At 39.9% G+C, this 22,211-nt stretch overlaps 1 long non-coding RNA gene across 1 annotated transcript in view; it reads right to left on the minus strand.

Annotated features, from left to right (window-relative positions):
• Positions 1 to 276: 276 nt before the first annotated feature.
• Positions 277 to 22,211, minus strand: part of LOC129468986 (uncharacterized) — a 36,290-nt gene continuing 14,355 nt past the window's right edge. Inside the window, exons 2-3 of the long non-coding RNA XR_008652884.1 lie at positions 11,773 to 11,831; positions 277 to 515 (exon numbers count right to left, since the gene is read on the minus strand). This is a non-coding gene — a long non-coding RNA (uncharacterized lncRNA). The remainder of the gene's footprint in view (positions 516 to 11,772; positions 11,832 to 22,211) is intronic.

Here is a 22,211-nt window from a genome sequence, read left to right on the forward strand (position 1 = left end):
ACACAGGAACAGAAAACCAAACACTGCATGTTCTCACTCATAAGTGGGAGTTGAACAGTGAGAACACATGGATACAGGGAGGGGAACATCACACACGGGGGCCTGTCGAGGGGTGGGGGGTTAGGGGAGGGATAGCATTAGGAGAAATACGTAATGTAGATGATGGGTTGATGGGTGCAGCAAACCACCATGGCATATGTACACCTATGTAACAAGCCTGCACATTCTGCACATGTATCCCAGAACTTAAAAAAAAAAAAGATCAACTTGCCTATGGTCACATAGTTTGAATTATCTATCTGCTGATTCCTAGCTCAGTGCCCTTTCCACAGGAAATATTGCAGCTCCATCTTGTGTACTTGAAATGATTTGATGCCAGAAGACACAGCTTTGATAGATCAGTCCATAAGAAAGGTGCTTGGTGGTGGTGTTGGAGCAAGGGACTAATTGGCAGGCTTGGTCATATCCTTGAATGTGGATACTTAAATAGTGGGCCAGTTCTACAGCTGAAGAATCTGAAAAAGGGATAGGATAGCATAAGGAATGAGAAACCAACTTCTTACAGAGAAATCTTTCTGAAGCTTTCTATTAACATTTATACTAATAGGCATTTCTGACATTTTTGATATCTTTTCATAATCTCATATACAGTCCAATGGATAGCATTCACTATATGCCTTATTTATAATTCTGCAGGAGCTGTCACTAAGATGTTGCATATATTTCATTTCCTGAAGCCCATTCAAAGCTTGACCTTTTCCAAGATTCCAGTCAAGGAGCATAGCTGTATGAACTAAATCTATGTACTTTGAAATTTTGCCCCATTCCTAACAAGTGGCGTTTGTTTCATTTGGACAGTCACCAGTCATTCTAGCAAGTTTTAGGTCCCACTGCCCTCTTGAAACCAGAATCCCTTAGACACTTGTTTTAACTGTGGACAGAAGATGCTGTAACTACTCAGTCAAGGAATTCTTTAATATTTAGTATCATAATTGACTTGTGTGCCACTTTTCATGTGAAACTGAGTGACCGTACCTCAAAACTGAATAGAGAATTTATTCACAGCTAAATTTTCTTGGTTTTTTAAGCTTAGTTTTCAGGAAATGCTTTTAGCTTTCTGTTTGGCCTATACTTTGTTGTATGTTTCCATTAAAATTTTTTAATTTGTGGAAAAGTTATAATAAACAATATTTACTTGATTTTAACTTCTTGATGCAATTTAAATAAATAATCTGATGATGAAGCCAAATGTATAACTCCATCTCTGCCCTCTAAACTTTTGTTACAGAACTAATGGGAAGTTGTTGGAATCAAGAAATGATTAGCTTAATCTTTAATCTTTGGTTAAAGATTACCATTTTGTTTGATTTAAATATTTATGTATGTAACAGCATTTTGTTTGATTTAAATACTTATGAAGTTGGAATTTGTTGTTTCAAAAATGTCTCGGTGTTTCTTTGTAAATTAGTGTTGTTGATTCTATAGGAATGAACATTTCATTTAAATATGTAAAGCACTTGAGTAAAATGCAAAATTTGTGTAGTTAGAAAACAGATTGGACTCTTGACTAAACCATTTGTCTTCATTTTTGGCATGACCTCTTTATTTTCAAAGTACTGGCCTAGTCAGCCTTTCTTATATTTTAGATAATTCCATGAAATTGGAAATTCATTAATGTTGGAGCCACTTCTTAAGGACCTGACAGCTACATTTCAAAGAATTATTTATCTTGTGTATAGCAACGTGTCAAACCCTAAGTCATCATCTAGATTCTTAAATTCTCTTTTGAATCTGTTCCACTCACCAAATACCAAACCTAATTCTGTCTTGCAACTATAACTCAGTGCTCATTCAGCTGCCTCCTTGATTTATTGATTCCACATTCAGAGCCTTTGCTGCAGTCCAGCTCTTCTGCCTAGAGCAGAACATTTTCAGATGGTTCTGAAATTCCAAACTTTTCCTTAATCTGTCATTCCACTGGACCATAAGTAAAGCTGTAAACAAGTTCAATTCATTACTTACTAGAGCAAGTGGTTCCCTGACAAAAGCATTCATTACTGCCGTGTTGTTACTCCAATAGAGAATCTCTTCTGATACCATATATATGACAACACCTTTCAGTTAAATAAGATGGTATGTGCCACTTAGGATACTGACTGTTAGGCAAAGAATATCCCCATGTCTTTCCTCTTCATGATACACTGTTTGACATGAGTATAATGTCTAAGACTTTTCAAGTTTCTATATGCTAGGGATCAGTGACCTCCAACTTTTATGGGGTCATTAACTTTCTTTTTAGAGACAGGGTCTTGGTCTGTTACCCAGGCTGGAGTGCAGTGGTGCAGTCATAGCTCACTGCAGCCTCAAACTCCTGGGCTCAAATAACCCTCCCACCTCAGCCTTAGAGTAGCTAGGACTTCAGGTGCATGCTACCATGCCTGGCTAATTTTCTATTTTTTAAAACATTTTTATTAGGGACAGGGTCTTGCTATGTTGCCCAGGCTGGTCTTGAACTCCTGACCTCAAGCAATCCTCCTGCCTCGGCCTCCCAAAGTCCTAGGATTACAGGCATGAGCCACCGTGGCTGGCCCAGACTTTCTTGAATAGAAGTTCAGAAAAATCTCCCTCTTGCTCAAGCCCCACCTCTGCCCTGTGTTCCTCGCCTAGATATGAACTAGGAGGAGACGACTCCTGGCTACTGCCAGCCGATCTGAGAGACAAAAAATAATAATAATAATAAAAATAAAAATGCCCTTTTATCAACTAAGACAGACACTAAGATTAAAAAAACAAAAGTTACCTATGAGTCAAGGGTTCAGGGCTCAGTTGACATTGATACCTTCCTGAATGCCTAGGTGACAAGGAAAACTGCACTCGCTAAACCCTCTAACAATAGGAGCTATCAGACTCCTAACTGATTTCCAGCCCTACAAACATTCTTTTCTGATAAGCACACCTGCAGACTCTAAGCCAGTTTCAGCCAGCTTATAGAGGCTGTAGACAAACTCTGTGTTCTGTAGTTCAACTTTAATGTAAAGAGCCAAATTCTACCTCATTTTAATGTTAAAAGCCCACTCTAGAGTGAACGAGATGTGTGTTACACATATGTCTATCCATTGGGCATGTGCTCGGCCCCTCCCCTTCATAAATATGTATAGCTTTTCCGCCAGTCCTGCTGAATGTGTATGACTATTATGTGATACAGCCCAGTGAACTATCAAACTCAACCTCTCTTCCCCTCTTAGAAGAGGGAGAACCTTCATCCATGCTGGAGACTATCTCTTCCCTGTTTGCAAACTGATACCACCAATAAAGCTCTCCTTTTTACTATTTAGCCATCCTGTGATTTTGGATGACATGCCTCACATTCAAGGCCTGTCAAACTCTACCTCCTCATTATCTCATTAGTCCCTCTTTCTCTGTAGACCTGCTGCCACCCTAGGCTAAGCAACTTCCATGTATTTCCTGGCACATGGTAGATGCTCAGCAAATTTTATTGAGTGATAGAATGAGTAGATAGGACAGGGAATAGGATATAAATTAAGGCCAACTGAAATCTTGATCTTTTTTCTGCAATGCTGTGTTCTGAATATCTATAAAACAGAAGACTTATTGGGAAGAGCCTAATCAAACATGAGCAAACATCCCATTTAAACTTTGCATTTAAATTGGATGAAAAGTACGTCCTCCAGATAAGAGTTCTGATTAGAAAGGCAGGAAGTATTTTGTTAAGGTTACTCTTCTGCAGAAACCATATTTGATCATTTTTCTGGTTGGGTTTGTGAAGGAAACTGTCCCCCCAAAAAAGCAATTTGACATTTTCTGCTTTTCAGCAACAGCCTCTTAGTCTCCCCAGAAAACACTGATTTACCAAATTGGCTCCTTTTAATTTATTGTTCCTCATTCTCTGAGGCTCACCTCTGACTTCATCGTTTATTTTCCAGAAAATTTTTCTAACACCACAAACCCCAGTGCAACAGGTAAACAAGTCAAAAGAAATTCATTTAAAGCTGCCCTTTAGAGTTAATATTTATCTTGAACTTTAACTTCTCTCTGTGGACCTTCTGGTGGTCTTAAAGTTTGTGGCTAAATCAAGGGATGTGTGTGTGTGTCAGAGAGAATGTGTGTGTGCTGGCGTGAGCACTGGCTATGTGTTTTGCCAAATAATGAACTCCAGGGACAAAAGAAAAATGAAAGAAACCAAAGAATTTGCTCTACTTACCACGAGATGTCTTTGTATTTTGTGGTGGCTTTTCTTCCATTAATCCTTTTTAAGTATATATTGACTTTGAAGATTAAAATCGTGAGATTTTTGTTTTGTTTTGAATGTGGCATAGTGTGAGAAAATGTGATTTTAAAAAATATTACAACTAAAGAAATGAGCAAGGAAAGTACCACCAACTTTAAGTTTCTATTAGATAACAAAGATTAAATCATGGATTCACACTGAAGAATAAAATGCATTAAAATAAGCATTGCCAATGCAGCAGACACAGCAGCAGTTTGCAAGCTTGGCCTTGCACTTTCATCCCCTGGAGGAGCTTTCAAAACCTTCTCTGCTTGGAACACATCTCCTGAAGACTGATTGAGTGGCTCCTACGTGATTGATTCTAACGAGCAGCAAGAGCTGAGAACTACCATGCGGGAGGATAACACCAACTACATACAAGAAACAAACACAAACACATATGTCCTGACCTTTCTTACTAAAACTTTAAAGTGGTGATTCTCAAGGGAAGGAGTTGGAGGAGCACACTGCCTGGATGAAGACAGAACTTCATCAATCTATTCACACTGCCCCTCCTCCCCGCCCCATTTCTTCAGTCCTTCTGTGAAAGTTGATCATATGAATTGGGCCATTCTTGTCACACCCACCTGAAACAGTTGAGAAGCCATGAGGGAAAAGAACTCAGGACCCATAACGTTGCTCCACAAATGTAATTCTCTGCACACCTGGCTGCTGAAACCACGTACTGTAATCTCAAACCCATCTCATCAAATAATTACTAAAATGATTTGCTGCAATTTTATAAGACTAATTTTATCTACTGCCATCACTCACTAATCAAAACTTGCAGCTCCCTAAACCTTATTAGTGCCAAAGAACTTTCTCAAAGAGCAGTATGTAACGTTTCTCTTATTTATTTATTTTTGAGACGGAGTCTCGCTCTGTCACCAGGCTGGAGTGCAGTGGCGCGATCTCGGCTCACTGCAACCTCCTCCTCCCGGGTTCAAGCGATTCTCCTGCCTCAGCCTCCCGAGTAGCTGGGATTACAGGCTCCCGCCACCACGCCCAGCTAATTTTTGTATTTTTAGTAGAGACAGGGTTTCACCGTGTTGACCAGGATGGTCTCGATCTCTTGATCCGCCTGCCTCGGCCTCCCAAAGTGCTGGGATTACAGGTGTGAACCACTGCGCCCGGCCACATTTCTCTTTTTTATAAAACCCCCAACCTTCTCTTTGTTCTTCAGACATACCAAAGACTGCCCTGTATGCCATGAATTGCAATTCTTTCTTCCCAAATGAAAGTGACAGCCACAGTGACATATCCAAGGGTTTTATCCCTCAGACATGTGAGCATGGGCATAAGAAGCTGAGAACTCCTAAGTTAGAAAGTAATTTTATTTTTAATAAGTGAAATAGAGTAGCAATAGGTTACTGTAACTCATCTGAATTTGATTATCCACTATGTAAGTTCTGTATTCTTTTATCTCCCATAGTGGTATTTTCCCACCAAATATTGTAAAAAATGTAATGTGGGCCATATCATGAAAAATACTTGAATTGTGATGGCTTTTTCCCCCTCTCACAATACTGGCCAAACGGATGGCAACGTGGGGAGAGCGGAAACAACCTTCCCAACGGTGAAGCCAGTGGCAACTCTTCTATTGTTTGTTCATGCCATGACATTGATTGGGCAAGATAAACTGATATCACTGGAACTTTTGTGAAATCTTAACAAAATTGAATTTGCTGTTGTCTTTGAAATGAGTCTTTAGGAGTGTCAGGGTGTCATAAGGAGTGTTTGGTGTCATAAGGGCATTGGCCGAGGGTTAGTTGGTAATACTGCCCGGATAGCTGAGCTTTCAGCAGCAGCTGCTAAAACGGAGAGCCAGGGGAAAGTAGTGTGTGAAAACCTCATTAGAGTTTTCAACTTGGAGATGATAAGCCCAGGATTTCTCTACCTGAATTACTCCTCAGAGTAGACTTGGTGAGGGGACTACTTCACCAAAGCTGGATTTTTAAAAAATTGTTTTGTTCTAAAGTCAAATTAATTTTTCTTTAGAGGGTTTTGCTTTTTCCTTGCTGCTAGGTGGCGCTCTAGGACAGGAGTTCTGTTGCCAGGCCAGCTGCTAAAAATCCTTCCCTTGTGTGTTTCATCGCAGGTTTTAGAGTTAAAAATGGAGCTAGGAGCTAACCTCATCCAACCCCTCTTTTTACTTGAAAGAAAAAAAACAAGTGACCTAGAACATGAATTCATTGGAAATAGGGTCTTAATGTGTGATCTTCCCACAGATTAAAATTTCCCTTTCTAATTTTACCCTCCAGGAAATGGCCACAGAGCACTCCCTTTTTACAGAACTTAAATACTGTATAGTTATCTATTCTTTGAAGGTGGTGGGGAAACACCAACAACCCCTAATCTCATTCAGAAGCTACAAGTACTGATTCTATCTTGCTCCATTGAAAAAGTTTTAAGAAAAAAAAAAATCACTTTGCCATCTTTATTTTGGCCTTTCCAGGCAGATGTGTTTTCACCTCCTTTATAAATTACTGCTATAGGAAAAAATGCAAAATTATTACAATTTAGGCAATTTTTTAGTCTTTAAGATGATTTTTTAAATTCCAGGGCATTAAATTTTGTGTTTGTCTGCCTTTCTGGGGGAAGGTCCTTGGCTTGCTCAGATTCTCAAAAATGATTAAGAATGCCTGCAGGAGGCCGGGCGCAGTGGCTCATGCCTGTAATCCCAGCATTTTGGGAGGCCGAGGCGGGCAGATCACCTGAGGTTGGGAGTTCAAGACCAGCCTGACCAACATGGAGAAACCCCGTCTCTACTAAAAATACAAAATTAGCCAGGTGTGGAGGCGCATGCCTGTAATCCCAGGTACTCGGGAGGCTGAGGCAGGAGAATCACTTCAACCTGGGAGGCAGAGGTTGCGGTGAGCCGAGATCGCGCCATTGCACTCCAGCATGGGCAACAAGAGTGAAACTCCATCTCAAAAAACAAAAACAAGAATGCCTGCAGGAATTCTGCATCCTGTAATATGACTATTTGCTCACCAGATTCTCTGTGAGATGGAAAACTGATTAACCCTTGTGACTTCACTCTCAAATGAAGACAAGCAAATTCTGTGGTCAGAGCCTGGTTTTAACTCACATCAGGAGTCAGCTCTAATAACCATCACTTGCAGAGGACTTTACAAATTGCAAAGCAGCAGAGGCTGCTGCCAACAAAAGTTTAAATCACATTAACACAAGGATAGTATACAAGACAAGGGAGTAATTTGGTAAGTTCTACACCCCTGTTGGCTTCTAGGAAGCAAAACGTTTACAAAGGAGATAGACCAGCATTCACAAAAGAACTGATTGGATAATAAGAGCTTTATGGAGTTCATATGTGCCACAAGCTGTTTATTCTGTGTGCTTTTATGTAGATTACATCATGTAATTCTTACAGCACCACCATGGGGTTGGTGGTAATATTACTCTCATTTTACAGATAAGGAAATCGAGGCACAGAAATGTATTTTGCCAACATCATGTCAGAAATTAATATTGTATTACAATAATCTTAATATCCAATTACTAAATGCTTATTATATGCCAAAACTTTTACATATTTAATATTTACAGCATCCTTGTTACTATTCCTTTTTTACAAGAGGAAAAACTTGAGGATCAGAAATTTACCAAGAATCACGCTAGTAAGTGGTAGGACCTTAAATATGTGAGATTTCGCCATAGCTGCCAGTATTATCTTCTTATACTTCTCCAATTACCTATTAAACCAATTCCAGTTCCACCTACACCGCTCCACCAAAACTGCTCCTGTCAAGGTCTCCAGCAACTCCATGCTGAATCCACTAGTCAGCCCTCAGTCATCCCATCTGACTTATCAGTAGCATTTGATACACTTGACAATCCTCCTCCCTGACACTCTTTCTCTTCTCCCAGGACATCTCATTCTCTAGGGTTTCCTCGTACTCATTGGTCAAAGCCTTAGCATCTTTTGTGCCTCCTCCTCTTTTTCCTGACCTCTTAATGCTGCAGGACACCAGGCCTCATTCTCTTGGGAATTCCCCCAGTCTCCTGGCTTTAACTACCATCTACATCTATAGGAAATCCTGTTGGCTATGCTTCCAAAATGTGTCTGGAATCTGCCGGCTTCTCACCAACCCTACCTCCACCACCAGGTCAGAGTTACTGTGCTGAGCCTGGACCACTTCGCAGCCTCGTCTGGCTTCCCTGCTGTCCACAGTGCTCTCTCACTCTGCTCTCCACAAAGCAGCCAGAGTGGCCCTTTCAAGCTCCAAGGCAGCTGGCATCCCTTCTCTGCCCAAGGCCCCCTGAGGGCTCCCAGTCTTACTCAGAGTCCTTACAATGGTCCACAGCGGTGTTGCCAAAGGCAATGCAGGATGCCCAGTTAAATTTGGATTTCAGGTGAACAGTTAATAACTTTCCAGTTTAAGTATGGTTTCATGCAATATTTGAGGCATATTTGTATTTTTTAAATTATTCATTACCTGAAATTCAAATTTAGCCGAGATTGCATATTTTTATTTGCTAAATCTGCCAGGCATATCCACCAGCTCTACATGATGCCCCCCGTTACCTCCTTGACCTCATTTCCTACGATCTCCCCCTTATTCACTCCACTCCCCCACACTGGCCTCCTCACTTTCTTCCAGTGCATAGCTCCTCACTTTGGGCTCATGCCTTGGCTCTTCTTCCTCCAGCATCTGCATCTTCTCAAAGAAGTAATTTCTAAAATGACTTCTCAACCCTGTGCTCCCAACGCCCCTCATCCTGCTCCACTTTTTTCCATAGCGCCTGACTTCTAACATGACTCATTCTTTTTATTGTGAACTGTAGGTCTCCACCAACCAGAATCTAAACTCCACCTGGCACGTATTTTTGTCCATTTCATGCATTATCATATCCCAAGAGGCTAGAACAATAGCACCTCGGTACACAATAAATGTTTGTTTATTGTGAATGATTTCAAAGGCTTTTACTCCTTTCCATTGCGTTACATATTCCCTCTGTTTCAACTTATGATAAATATCTGAACAAACTGAGAATGCACAGCCTGGAGAGGAGATTACGGGCAGAGGTGGAGAATGTGCTCACACCTCAGCTGGAGTGGTCCTTTTGTTGTGGGACGGTCTGGTTCAAGGCACAGACCTGTCCACAGCTCTCTGCCCAGGCAATTGCCACGTTCCCCACACCCTCAGTATTGCCCTGTGTTTAACAACAACAAAAAAGTGTGTATTTTCTATGTGCCAGGTCCTGTGCTGACCTCCAAGAATACAAGGATAAACAAGATAATGCTACCGAGGAGGACCAGGCAATGAGCTTGAGGTTCTTGCCTGACTGATAAAATAAAAAAGAATTGGGCCTGACTGGCCAGAATCACCGCAAGAGCCACAAGCCCTTATATCCTATCATCTCCCCCCAGGTTATTTCCTACTTTGGTAACCCCCAAGAGAAAACCAAAGTGACTATTAAGCAGGAGCAGTGAGAAGAACATCTGCTGTAACCTCTCTATGACCCCAATGCAGTAGCTCAGCAGAGATGAATTAAAGCGCAGGAAGCTTGTTGGCGTCAGTCTCGACTGACGCCAACAGGAAGGTGGAGCAGAGAAGCAGATTTGCTACTGAAAATCATTTCCCCTGGAAAGTCCCAGGAGAAAAAAAAAAAAATCATTACAGCTGGGATAATAATGTTTACTCAACAGCCTTGTGTAAATTTTTGACCCACCTTATTTCTGCACTATTAGGGTCTGGAATTACTGATTAAAGATATTATTATGTTGGTGCAAAAGTAATTGCGGTTTTTGCTATTACTTTCAATGGCAAAAACCTCAATTACTTTAGCACTAGCCTAATACCATCTTAATATGCAATTGCTAGCTGGAGAAGTCTAAGGCAGGTTACAGAGGTATAGTATTAACATGGCTAAAACACACACAATAGAAAATGGGGAAAGAAGTATCTTGAGGGGAGGATGGTTTGCAATGCCCTTTTCTCTTCTCCCTTTCACCTTTCATTCCAGGTGGGCCTCCAGTATGTCCCTGGTCACCAGATTACAGAGCTGTCATTTTCTAATTCATTGAAAATTTACTGGGGGCCTGTTTGACACAGGCTGTGTCACTTCCTCTCTCCAGGGTATTAAATTGACTAAAAGAGCTCATCCTTTACTAAAGAGGGTAGCAACTGTGCACCCTAGTGCACAACTGTGACCTAGTGCAACTGTGACCAGCCATAGAGGGGTAAAAAGTAGGCCCTGGCATTAACTAAATGCCCACAGCAAGAGCTTGTTCTTTCTTCTTGTAAAAAATGACCAGATGCTAGAACTCAGGACACCTTGGATGACACCCAACATTCTAGAGGAAAATCATAGATAGACCTGGCAGATCTCGTCAGGCAGAGCTGGCCTGGCAAAACTGGGAGGTGAGCCATATTGATCCTCAACATTCTCCAATTTTCATTTTCAGCTCTTTTCCCTCTTACCATTATTTGGTTCTGCCCCATGAGTGGCCACAAAGTCCCCCTGCCCTGCCCTCCCTTATTACAACCCACCCAAGGACCTTGCTAGGTGACACTGACCCATTCCACATTTTAGAGTCTGAAATTATTCCTCAGTCTTCCCAGCACTTTGGGAGGCTGAGGCAGGCGGATCACGAGGTCGGGAGTTCGAAACCAGCCTAGCCAATATGGTGAAACCCTGTCTCTACTAAAAAATACAAAAATTAGCTGGGTGTGGTGGCGCATGCCTGTAGTCCCAGCTACTCAGGAGGCTGAGGCAGGAGAATCGCTTGAACTCAGGAGGCGGAGGTTGCAGTGAGCCGAGATCGCGCCTGGAGTGCAGTGCAGTAAACATTATTATCCCAGCTGTAAGCGAGTGAGACTCCGTCTCAAAAAACAAATACCCAGGAAATATTGCTATCTAGCAAGGGAATGTGACAAAACCAATTGAAAAGGAATAAACTAGTGACTATAATAGTTTAGATAACTTCCTGGAGTGCTTGCCTTTTGGAGAGGCAATAAATAAGAAAATGAGGCTCCGAATGACCAGGACCAAATAGAACCTTCTTAGATTCTATTCTATTTCTCAAAGTAATATGAGAATTAACTAAAATCTTGAGATTTTTGCCAAAGAGAAAACATTACATTGAGCCTTCTAGTAAATGAGACAACTGCACTTCTTAATCCTCCCTTTTCCAGACAAATACCAGTCAGTAGGTCCCTCATTTCTAACTCCTCATATATGGCAATAGGACATGGCATTTTTAAACTATGAAAAGATGTTAAATTTCATCACTTTAACAATGTATAATTTAATCACATATAAAATGAAAAATGGTTGTTAGAGTTCTTCCAAGATAAGTCTCTAGCTTCTCACAAATTTAAAGGATCCATTTTAAACTTATGAAGAGGCTGTAAGAAGAGACACTAGAACCAAATGTGAACAGACATCTAGACAATTGATTTTGGATGGCTAAAGCTCAACTTCTTCATTTAATTAACAAATACTTGTTGAGGACTTACCGTGTGCCAGGCATCAGGCTCGATGCTGAAGATGAAAGACTGTTCCTGTCTTCAGGGATCTCACAGTTTGGTGGGACAGGGCAGAAGAAACTTAAAATAAGCAACTACGACAGGCTGGGATAAGTGCATTATAGAGCACATACAGGGAACATTGGGAGCACAGAACACTTCACTCACTCTAGGGTTGGAGAGAAGGGTATATTGGAGGAAGATTTCTCAAAAAAACCTGTGCTGGATTTTAAAGGTCATATACCTGTCTCTAGTTTTAGTGTATGGAAGGTATTTCCAAAGCACATAAATGGTATTTCAAAAGCACAAAAGAAAAAAAGGAAATGTGGGAGATATTATTCCAGTTGGTTGGGGAAAAAAGTAAAAAATAAGTTAAAGGGGCCAGGCACAGTGGCTCCTGCCTGTAATCCCAACACGTTGGGAGGCTGAGGCAGGCAGATCACTTGAGGTCAGGAGTTCGAGACCAGCCTGGCCAACATGGTAAAACCCCGTCTCTACTAAAAATACAAAAATTAACTGGGTGTAGTGGCACATGCCTGTAATCCCAGCTATTCCAGTGGCTGAGGCACGAGAATCGCTTGAACCTGTGAGGCAGAGGTTGAAGTGAGCCGAAATCTTGCCACTGCATTCCAGCCTTGGTGACAGAGTGAGACTCTGTCTCAAAAAATAAAATAAAATAAAATAAGTTAAAGAAAAATTTCCCAAAACTTGTAGACGAAAGATGATTATATAACTTTTTATGTCATGCTAACAACATTTTCTAATGAGCCTACTTTATTTACACAACTGATCATGCATAACTCAAACATTTTACAAGTCTGTAAAATTTATAAGGTGATTTTTGTTTCTACCAATGTAAAGAAGACCCATGGATTATATCTTGTTTATATTGGTAGAAAAGGTTCTTTACATTGGTTAAGAAAAAGGGGGGTGGGTGGGTATAATTTTCCCATAGGACAATTTGTAACTAGCAAATTTACTGCAGAATTCCCTTTTCCCCCCTCATTATAAAAATCTCAGTTTCTCAAACTCTCTTTGGAACCTACTTGGCCATCCTACTGGTTTCATCATTAAAGAGTTAAAAAAAACTTTGAAATGAGCTCACCATTTTTTTGTATAAGGATTAGGTTTTTAAATTCACATGGAAACTTGAGGGGCTCTGAACAGCCAAAAATATCTTGAAAAAGAAGGACAAAGTTGGAAGTCTCATTTCCAGATTTTAAACCTACTACAGAGCTACAGTAATCAACATAGTGTGGGACTAGCGTAAAGAAATACATATAGACCAATGAATAGAATAGAGATGGCAGAAATAAACGTCCAATTATATGGTGATTGAATCTTCAACAAGGGTGCCAAGACCATCTAATGGGGAAAGGACAGTCTTTTCAACATATGGTGCTGGGAAAACTGAATATCCACATGCAAAAATATGGAGTTGGTCCCTTGCCTTATACTATATACAAATACACCTCAAAATAGATCAAAGGCCTAAACATAATGCCTAAAATTATAAAACTGCTAGAAAAAAATGTAGTGGGAAAGCTTCATAACATTCAGTTTGATAATGGTTTTTGGATATGACACCAAATGCACAGGCAACAAATGTAAACAGATAAATTGGACTACCCCCAAATTTGAAACTCTATCAAAGGACACAACCAATAGAATGAAAAGGCAACCTACAAAATGGGAAAATATTTGGATCTTGCAAAAGATTAGTAACCACACACATACATACACACACACACATAGCCAGGTAGCTATCTGCCACATTTTTTTACCCATTCATCTGTTGATGGACACTTAGGTTATCTCCATATCTTAGTATTTTTGTCTTTTAGTCTTCATACTTAAGATATAAGTGGTTTATTTACCCCAATTACAGTATTAAAGTTTTCTGAATTTATCTGTTTTCTTTCTTTTACCAGGGAGTTTAATACCTTCAGGTGTTGTTTTTTTTTTTTTATCTCAAAAAAAGGTACTTTATTGATGGTGGCTTGTGTTATTATCATCATTATTATGACCCCTTTCAATATATATATATATTTATTATTATACTTTAAGTTCTAAGGTACATGTGCACAATGTGCAGGTTTGTTACATATGTATACATGTGCCATGTTAGTGTGCTGCACCAATTAATTCGTCATTTACATTAGGTGTTTTCTTATTTCACAACTGCATCTATTTCTTTCAGGTTGAGGAACTCCCTTTAGCATTTCTTGTAAGGCAGGTCTGATGTAGATTAATTCCCTCAGTTTTTGTTTGTCTGGAAAAGTCTCTCTCCATCCTATTTGAATGATAGCTTTACGGGGTACAGTATTCTTGGTTGGCGGTATTTTCCCTTCAGCACTTTGAATATAGTATCCCATGTCTCCTGGCTTGCAGAGTTTCTGCAGAGAAATCTGCTGAAAGTTGTATTGGGACTCCATGGAATGTTTACCTAAGCAAGCCTGGGCAATGGCGGGCGCCCCTCCCCCAGCCTCGCTGCCGCCTTGCAGCTTGATCTCAGACTGCTGTGCTAGCAATCAGCGAGACTCCGTGGGCTTAGGACCCTCCAAGCCAGGTGTGGGACACAATCTCCTAGTGTGCCGTTTTCCAGGCCCGTTGGAAAAGCACAGTATTAGGATGGGACTGACCCGATATTCCAGGTGCCGTCTGTTTCCCCTTTCTTTGACTAGGAAAGGGAACTCCCTGACCCCTTGCGCTTCCCGAGTGAGGCAATGCCTCGCCCTGCTTCGGCTCGCGCACAGTGCGCTTCACCGACTGTCCTGCACCCACTGTTAGGCACTCCCTAGTGAGATGAAACCGGTACCTCAAGCAGAAATGCAGAAATCACCAGTCTTCTGTGTCGCTGGGGCTGGGAGCTGGAGACCAGAGCTGTTCCTATTCCGCCATCTTGGCTCCACTGGGACTCCATGGAATGTGATATGTTTCCTTTTTCTAACTGTTTTGAGTGTTCTTTTTTTGTCTTTGATTTTTACTAATTTGATTATGATGTGCCTTGAGGAATTCCTGTGTTTTCAATATGATTGGTGACCTCTGAGATTCCTATACCTGGATGCTGTTGTCTTTTTCCAAATTTGGAACATTTTTAGCCATTATTTCCCTAAAGATGCCTTCTAGGCCTTTTTCCTCTCTCATCTCCTTTGGGAATTTCTATTATGTGAAGGTTAGTTCTCTTGATGGTGTCCCATAATTCTCCTAGGCCTTCTTCACTCTTTTTTTAAATTCTTTTTGCTCTTCTAATGGATAATTTCATGTGTTCTGTATTCATGCTTGCTAATTCTTTCCTCTGTTGGAAGAAGTCTGCTGTTGAAGCTTTCTAATGAGTTTTTCAGTTTAGCTGTTGTATTATTTATTTCTAGTATTTCCATTTGATATTTAAAAATTGTTTCTATTAATCTGTAAAATTTCTCGTTTTGTTCTTGGATTGTTTTCCAAATTTCACTTAGTTTTCTGTCTTTTCTCGTATTTCTTATGATTCCCTGAACTTTTTAAAGACTCTGACTCTCTGTGAGACATTTCACAGATCCACAATTCTTCTGGGTCTATTGCTGGAGATTTGTTCATTTCTCTTGGTGGTGTCATATTTCCCTGAATTTTCACAATCTTTGCAGCTTTATATCAACACATGTGCATTTGAAGAGATAGCCACTTTTTTCAGGTTTTGCAGGTATTCTTAGGTGATAATAGACTGGTCAACATTGTTTCCTGTTCTGGGGAGGACTTAAAGTGAGCACCAGAATGAAAACACTGCAATGGAACTAACTCACTGCCCTTTCATTATTTCTTCATCTGGGGAATACTAATAGCGAACAGCAGAACTTAAACATTGCCCTGGAACTATATTGCTACCCTATTATTTCCTAGTCTGGAGAAGGCTTACTTAAATAGGCACTGGAATTTAATCCTGATCTTTTAGTTGTCTCTAAGCCAGAGAAAGGCTCCACATAAGCACTTGGGCTTTGTAAAAAATTCAGCCAGGAATTTGGGCCTTCTCATGAATTGTGCCCCTTGCAGTGCTATGGGGCAAGCCAGTCTCTTGAATGTGGTGTCCTTGCTGTCCAGAGCACAGAAAAACCTCTAAGATCCATGGATCAGTCATTGTCATCAATGCCTTCTTCTTTGGCCCCAGTCCACTCCTGGTTGTTCAACTCTCCTATTACCCCTAATGGTTCCTGCAGGGTGAGACCATAGTCGACTTCCTGTGAAGATTCCCAGACTGGTGAGGAGATCCATTGTCCACCTCCAATTCCCTCCTCTCACTTCAGAAACTCTAAGTCTAGGGAAATTCTCTGTGAATGGCATTATGCCAGCTTGGGGAGTGGCTAGCTCAGTCTGAAATGACCATTTCTCTTACCAATTGCAGCTTCTCTCAACTCTGTGGGCCCAGGAGGTTTCTCTACTTCTCCCCTGAGTTCTGGTGAATTGATAGTGGTATTCTTCTTTAGATAGTTTCTCTTTGTATTGTTGTGGGGGAAGTGATGCCAGGAGATCCATTCCACCATCTTGCTAACATCACCAACCTGTTTCCACATGTTGGCTCTTGTGAATAATGCTGCAAATATGGGCATGCACATATTTCTACATGATACTGATTTCATTTCCTTTGGGTATACATCCAGAAGTGGGATTGCTGGATCATATGGTAGTTCTATTTTTAATTTTTTTGAGGAATCTCCATATTGTTTTCTATTTTACATTTGACTGCACCATTTTACATTTCTATAACAGTGTACCAGAGTCCCTTTTTCTCCACATCCTCATCAACATTAATCATTTGTCTTTTGTCTTTCTGATAATTTGACATTTGTCTTTTTGACAAATAATGGCCATCCTAACAAGTATAAGGTGATAATGGCTTTGTTTTGCATTTGCTTGATGATTAATGATGTTGACCATCTTTTCATATATTGTTGGCCATTTGTATGTCTTCTTAGGAGAAATGTCTATTCTGGTCTTTTGCTTATTTTTTTATTTTTTAATTGTAATTTTTTATTTTTTTGCTATTAATTCCTATATATTTTGGATATTAGCCCCTATCAAATATATGGCTTGCAAATATTTTCTCTCTTTCCAAAAATTGCCTTTTCATGCCACTGATTGTTTCATTTAATGTGCAGAAGCTTTTTAGTTTAATGTAGTCATACTTGTCCATTTTTGCTTTTGTGACCTGTACTTTTGGTGTCACATCCAATATATCATTGCCAAGATCAGTGTCAAGATTTTTCCCTATGTCTTCTTCTAAGAGTTTTACAGTTTCAAGTCTTATGTTTAAGTCTTTAATCCATTTTGTGTTGACTCTTGTGTATAGTGTAAGGTAAGGCTCCAATTTCATTCTTTTGCACTTAGCTATTCAGTTTTCCCAACACCATTTATTGAAAAGACTATCCTTTTCTCATTGTGTATTCTTGGCACCTTTGTTGAAGATTAGTTGACTGTATATGTATGGCTTTATTTTTGGGCTGTCTATTCTGTTCCACTGATCTATGTGTTTGTTTTTGTCCCAGTTCCATACTGTTTTGATTCCTGTAGTTTTGTAATATAATTCAAAATCAGGAAGTGTGATGCTTCCAGCTTTGCTCTTCTTTATCTAGATTTCTTTAGCTATTTGGGGTCTTTTGTGGTTCCATACACATTTTAGAATTTATTTTCTATTTTTGTGAAAAATGTCATTGGAATTTTGATGAAGATTATGTTGAATCTGTAGATCACTTTGGGTAGTATGGACATTTTTGCAGTATTAAATCTTCCAATCCATAACATGGGATATCTTTCCATTTATTTGTGTTTTCAATTTTTTTCATCAATGTTTTATAGTTTTCAGTATACAGGTCTTCCATCTCCTGATTAAATTTGTTCCTATCTTATTATTTTTGATGCTATCATAAATGGGATTGTTTTCATTATTTCTTTTTCAGATAATTCTTTATTTTTATGTTGATTTTGTATTTTTTGACTTTAATGAATTTATTAGTTCTAAAAGTTTTTTGGTGAATAAAAGTTATTAATTTACTGATATTACCCAACCCCCTTCAGCCACATTACCCTGTGTTTTTCCATAATAAGAAAAAGAATGATTTGCAGTTATTTTCTAGACTCAGCACTCTCTTCCAGGCAGTGATCTCAACTATTGTTCTGCCACCCATGTACACTAACTGGGATAGTTTTTCTCTGCTTCATCTGGAGGCTTTATGGTGGTGTTAGTTTATGTTTTTCTTTGTGATTTAAAAATTCTCTCAGAAAGCATATACATTTGCAAAGATTGAGAACACAGAACCATGTAGCATCATGTGACAATTTAGAAAGTGTGATGCTTGCAGCTTTGCTCGTCTTTATCTAGATTGCTTTAGCTATACCTGACAGGAAATCATCTTCCATCCTGCTGGAAGTAATGCAACACTGTGATTAGGGCACTTTCTACTGAATTTGACCACCACAATATCCAAAATTTTTGATGTGTGTTTAAACTGAGTAATTTTTAATTAGTGTATAGATATTTTAAAAGGAGTTCATTTCTTCTTCACTTCATTCATTGCACATAAATTGACAGACGAGTGCATAGATTAAACAAGATGGATAGTGGATAGGTACTAAGCAAAGAGGACCCACAGGTGCAGAGGCATAGAGATGTGGGGACCAGGAACACAATGTTCCAAATAGGTAAATATGATTGGATCGTTGGGTGCAAATAAGATGATAGAGAAATAAGGCTACCCAAGCATGCAGAAGCCAAGTGAAAATCGGCCTTGCAGGCCATACAAAGGAGTTGAGATTTTTGAGTTTAATAGGGAGCCATTGAAGGATTTCAAATGCACTTTATAAAGATGTATTTTGACAGCAAATATGAACTATAGACTTGAAGGAGGCAAGACTGGAAACAGGAAGACTAGTTAAGAGGTTATTGCAATAGTCCATAATCCATGCAGAAGTAATAAAGGCCTAAAGACATAGGGGATAGAGAGAATCAGAGTATCTCCCCTTGAAAAGGAAACAGTCCAAGGTCTCACTCAGAAAATGCAACTCTTTTCCATGTCCTGTCTCCACAATCTATTTGTATGAAAACAAATAAATAAAACTAAAATTCTAAACAGCAATTTTATATGTGTATCTTGGGTCTATTCAGAGAACAGTATCCATTGGCATTTGGCCTCTCCAGCAATATCTTATTTTCCTTTTCTATTTTAGACTGGGGGGTACATGTACAGGTTTGTTACATGAATATGTTACATGATGCTAAAGTTTAGACTTCAATTGAACCTGTCTCCCAAATAGTGAACATAGTACCCAATAGGTAATTTTTCAACCTTTCCCTCTTCCCTCCCCTTTTGGAGTCTCCAGTGTCTATTTTTCCCATCTATATGTCCATATGTACCCAGTGTTTCAGCTATATCTTATTCTGTATATATATTTAAGCATGCAGAGTTCATGAAAATTTCCCCACATTCCTAGGAAAGCTGTTCATGTGGGATAAATATTGAACTACAGTTATCTCAATCTTTTGGAAACAGAAGATTTCCATTTTCACAATTCCAATTAATCACTTACAATGAATTGAAGCTCCTTTTCTTAACAGATACATCATTTTCCTTTGCTAAAGTTGGTATTTTCTTAGTCATGCAGTGGAAAGACAAATCAGTTGATCTCTTAAGGAAGCATCAGTCACAACTGGTTATTTAAGATTGAGAAGGAAACAACTGGGCAGCCCAGGACCTAAAGCCATCTGGGAAATTGGCAGAGTAAAGATCTTCAAAAATCCTTTCCTCCATAAAGGCAATAAAAACAGCAGCAAAATTGACAGAATCAACTTTTTCAGAACTCTGAAACTTAGCCAAAGACTTGCAGCAATCCAAAGAATGTTTAGTCAAGAAAAATGGCTGAAACCTGGTAAGAAGAGCAAGCTTTGTAGCATGTTAAGATGCCAATACTTTTCAAATTGATCTACACATTCAATGCAATCCTTATCAAAATCCCAGCTGGCTTTTTGTGGAAACTGACAAGCTGATCCTAAATTTCATATGTAAATTCAAGGGACACTAAATAGCCAAAACAATCTTGGAAAGAAAAAAAAGGAACAAGTTAGAGGATTCACACTTTCAGATTTCAAAACTCTCTATAAATCTACTGTAATCAAGACTGTGTGGTACTTGTATAAAGATAGGCATATAAAACAATGGAATAGAATTGATGGTCTAGAAGTAAACTCATACATTTACAATTAATTTTTGACAAGGGTATCAAGATTATTCATGGGGAAAGGGTCATCTTTTCAACAAATGGTTCTGAAACAAATGGATAGACACATGCAAAAGAAGGAAGTTGGACCCTATCACACACTATATACAAAATTAGCTAAAAATTGATCAATAAGAGCTGAAACTATATAACTCTTAGGGAAAAAAGTGAGCATAAATCTTTGTGATTTTGGATTTGACAATTATTTCTTGGTTATGACACCAAAAACGCAGGCAACAAAAGAAAAATTAGGACTTCAAAATAAAAAATACATAAATTGGACTTCACCTAAATTAGTAACTTTCATGCTTCAAAAAGACACCTTCAAGAAAGTGAAAAGACAACCCACAGAATGGGAGAGAATTTTTGCAAGTCATATATATGATAAGGAACTTGCATATAAAATATATAAAGAACTCTTATAACTCAATAAAAAGGCAAATAGTTCCATTAAAATGGACAAATAATATGAATAGACATTTCTCCAAAAGAGATAAACAAATGTCCCACAAACACATGAAAAGGTGCTGAACATTATTAGTCATTAGGCAAATACAAAGCAAAACCGCAACATAATACTTTACCCCACACTCACTAGCCTGGCTATAATAGACAGATAATAAGTGTTGGTGAGGATGTGGAGAAACTGGAACCCTCATACACTGCTGGTGAGAATGTAAAATGATATAGTCAATTTGGAAAACAGTCTAACTAAATATGGAATTACCATATGACCCAGAAATTTCACTCCTAGCTATATACTAAGAGAAATGAAAAGTTATATTCTTACAAAAACTTGTAAATGATTGCTCATAAAAGCATTATTTGTAATAGCCAAAAAGTGGAAACAACCCAAATTACTGACTCATTACAACTGATCGATGGATAAACAAAATGGGGTGGGGGTGGAGCCAAGATGGCCGAATAGGAACAGCTCTGGTCTCCAGCTCCCAGCCCGAGCCACACAGAAGACGGGTGATTTCTGCATTTCTGCTTGAGGTACCGGTTTCATCTCACTAGGGAGTGCCAAACAGTGGGTGCAGGACAGTTGGTGCGGCGCACTGTGCGCGAGCCGAAGAAGGGCAAGGCATTGCCTCACTCGGGAAGCGCAAGGGGTCAGGGAGTTCCCTTTCCTAGTCAAAGAAAGGGGTAACAGACGGCACCTGGAATATCGGGTCAGTCCCACCCTAATACTGCGCTTTTCCAACGGGCCTGGAAAACGGCACACCAGGAGATTGTGTCCCGCACCTGGCTCGGAGGGTCCTATGCCCATGGAGTCTCGCTGATTGCTAGCACAGCAGTCTCAGATCAAGCTGCAAGGTGGCAGCGAGGCTGGGGGAGGGGTGCCCGCCATTGCCCAGGCTTGCTTAGGTAAACAAAGCAGCCAGGAAGCTTGAACTGGGTGGAGCCCACCAGAGCTCAAGGAGGCCTGCCTGCCTCTGTAGGCTCCACCTCTGGGGGCAGGGCACAGACAAACAAAAAGTCAGCAGGAACCTCCACAGACTTAAACATCCCTGTCTGACCGACAGCTTTGAAGAGAGTAGTGGTTCTCCCAGCACGCAGCTGGAGATCTGAGAACGGACAGACTGCCTCCTAAAGTGGGTCCCTGACCCCCGAGCAGCCTAACTGGGAGGCACCCCCCCAAGTAGGGACAGACTGACACCTCATTTGGCCGGGTACTCCTCTGAGACAAAACTTCCAGAGGAGCTATCAGACAGCTGAATTTGTGGTCTCACGAAAATCCACTGTTCTGCAGCCACCGCTGCTGACACCCAGCCAAACAGGGTCTGGAGTGGACCTCTAGTAAACTCCAACAGACCTGCAGCTGAGGGTCCTGTCTGGTAGAAGGAAAACTAAGAAACAGAAAGGACATCCACACCAAAAACCCATCTGTACATCAGCATCATCAAAGACCAAAAGTAGATAAAACCACAAAGATGGGGAAAAAACAGAGCAGAAAAACTGGAAACTCTAAAAAGCGGAGCACCTCTCCTCCTCCAAAGGAACGCAGTTCCTCACCAGCAACGGAACAAAGCTGGATGGGGGATGACTTTGACGAGTTGAGAGAAGAAGGCTTCAGACGATCAAACTACTCTGAGCTATGGGAGGAAATTCAAAACAATAGCAAAGAAGTTAAAAACTTTGAAAAAAAATTAGAAGAATGGATAACTAGAATAACCAATGGAGAG

Source organism: Symphalangus syndactylus, chromosome 12 (genome assembly GCF_028878055.3).
Source record: "Symphalangus syndactylus isolate Jambi chromosome 12, NHGRI_mSymSyn1-v2.1_pri, whole genome shotgun sequence".
Taxonomy (NCBI): Eukaryota; Metazoa; Chordata; class Mammalia; order Primates; family Hylobatidae; genus Symphalangus; species Symphalangus syndactylus.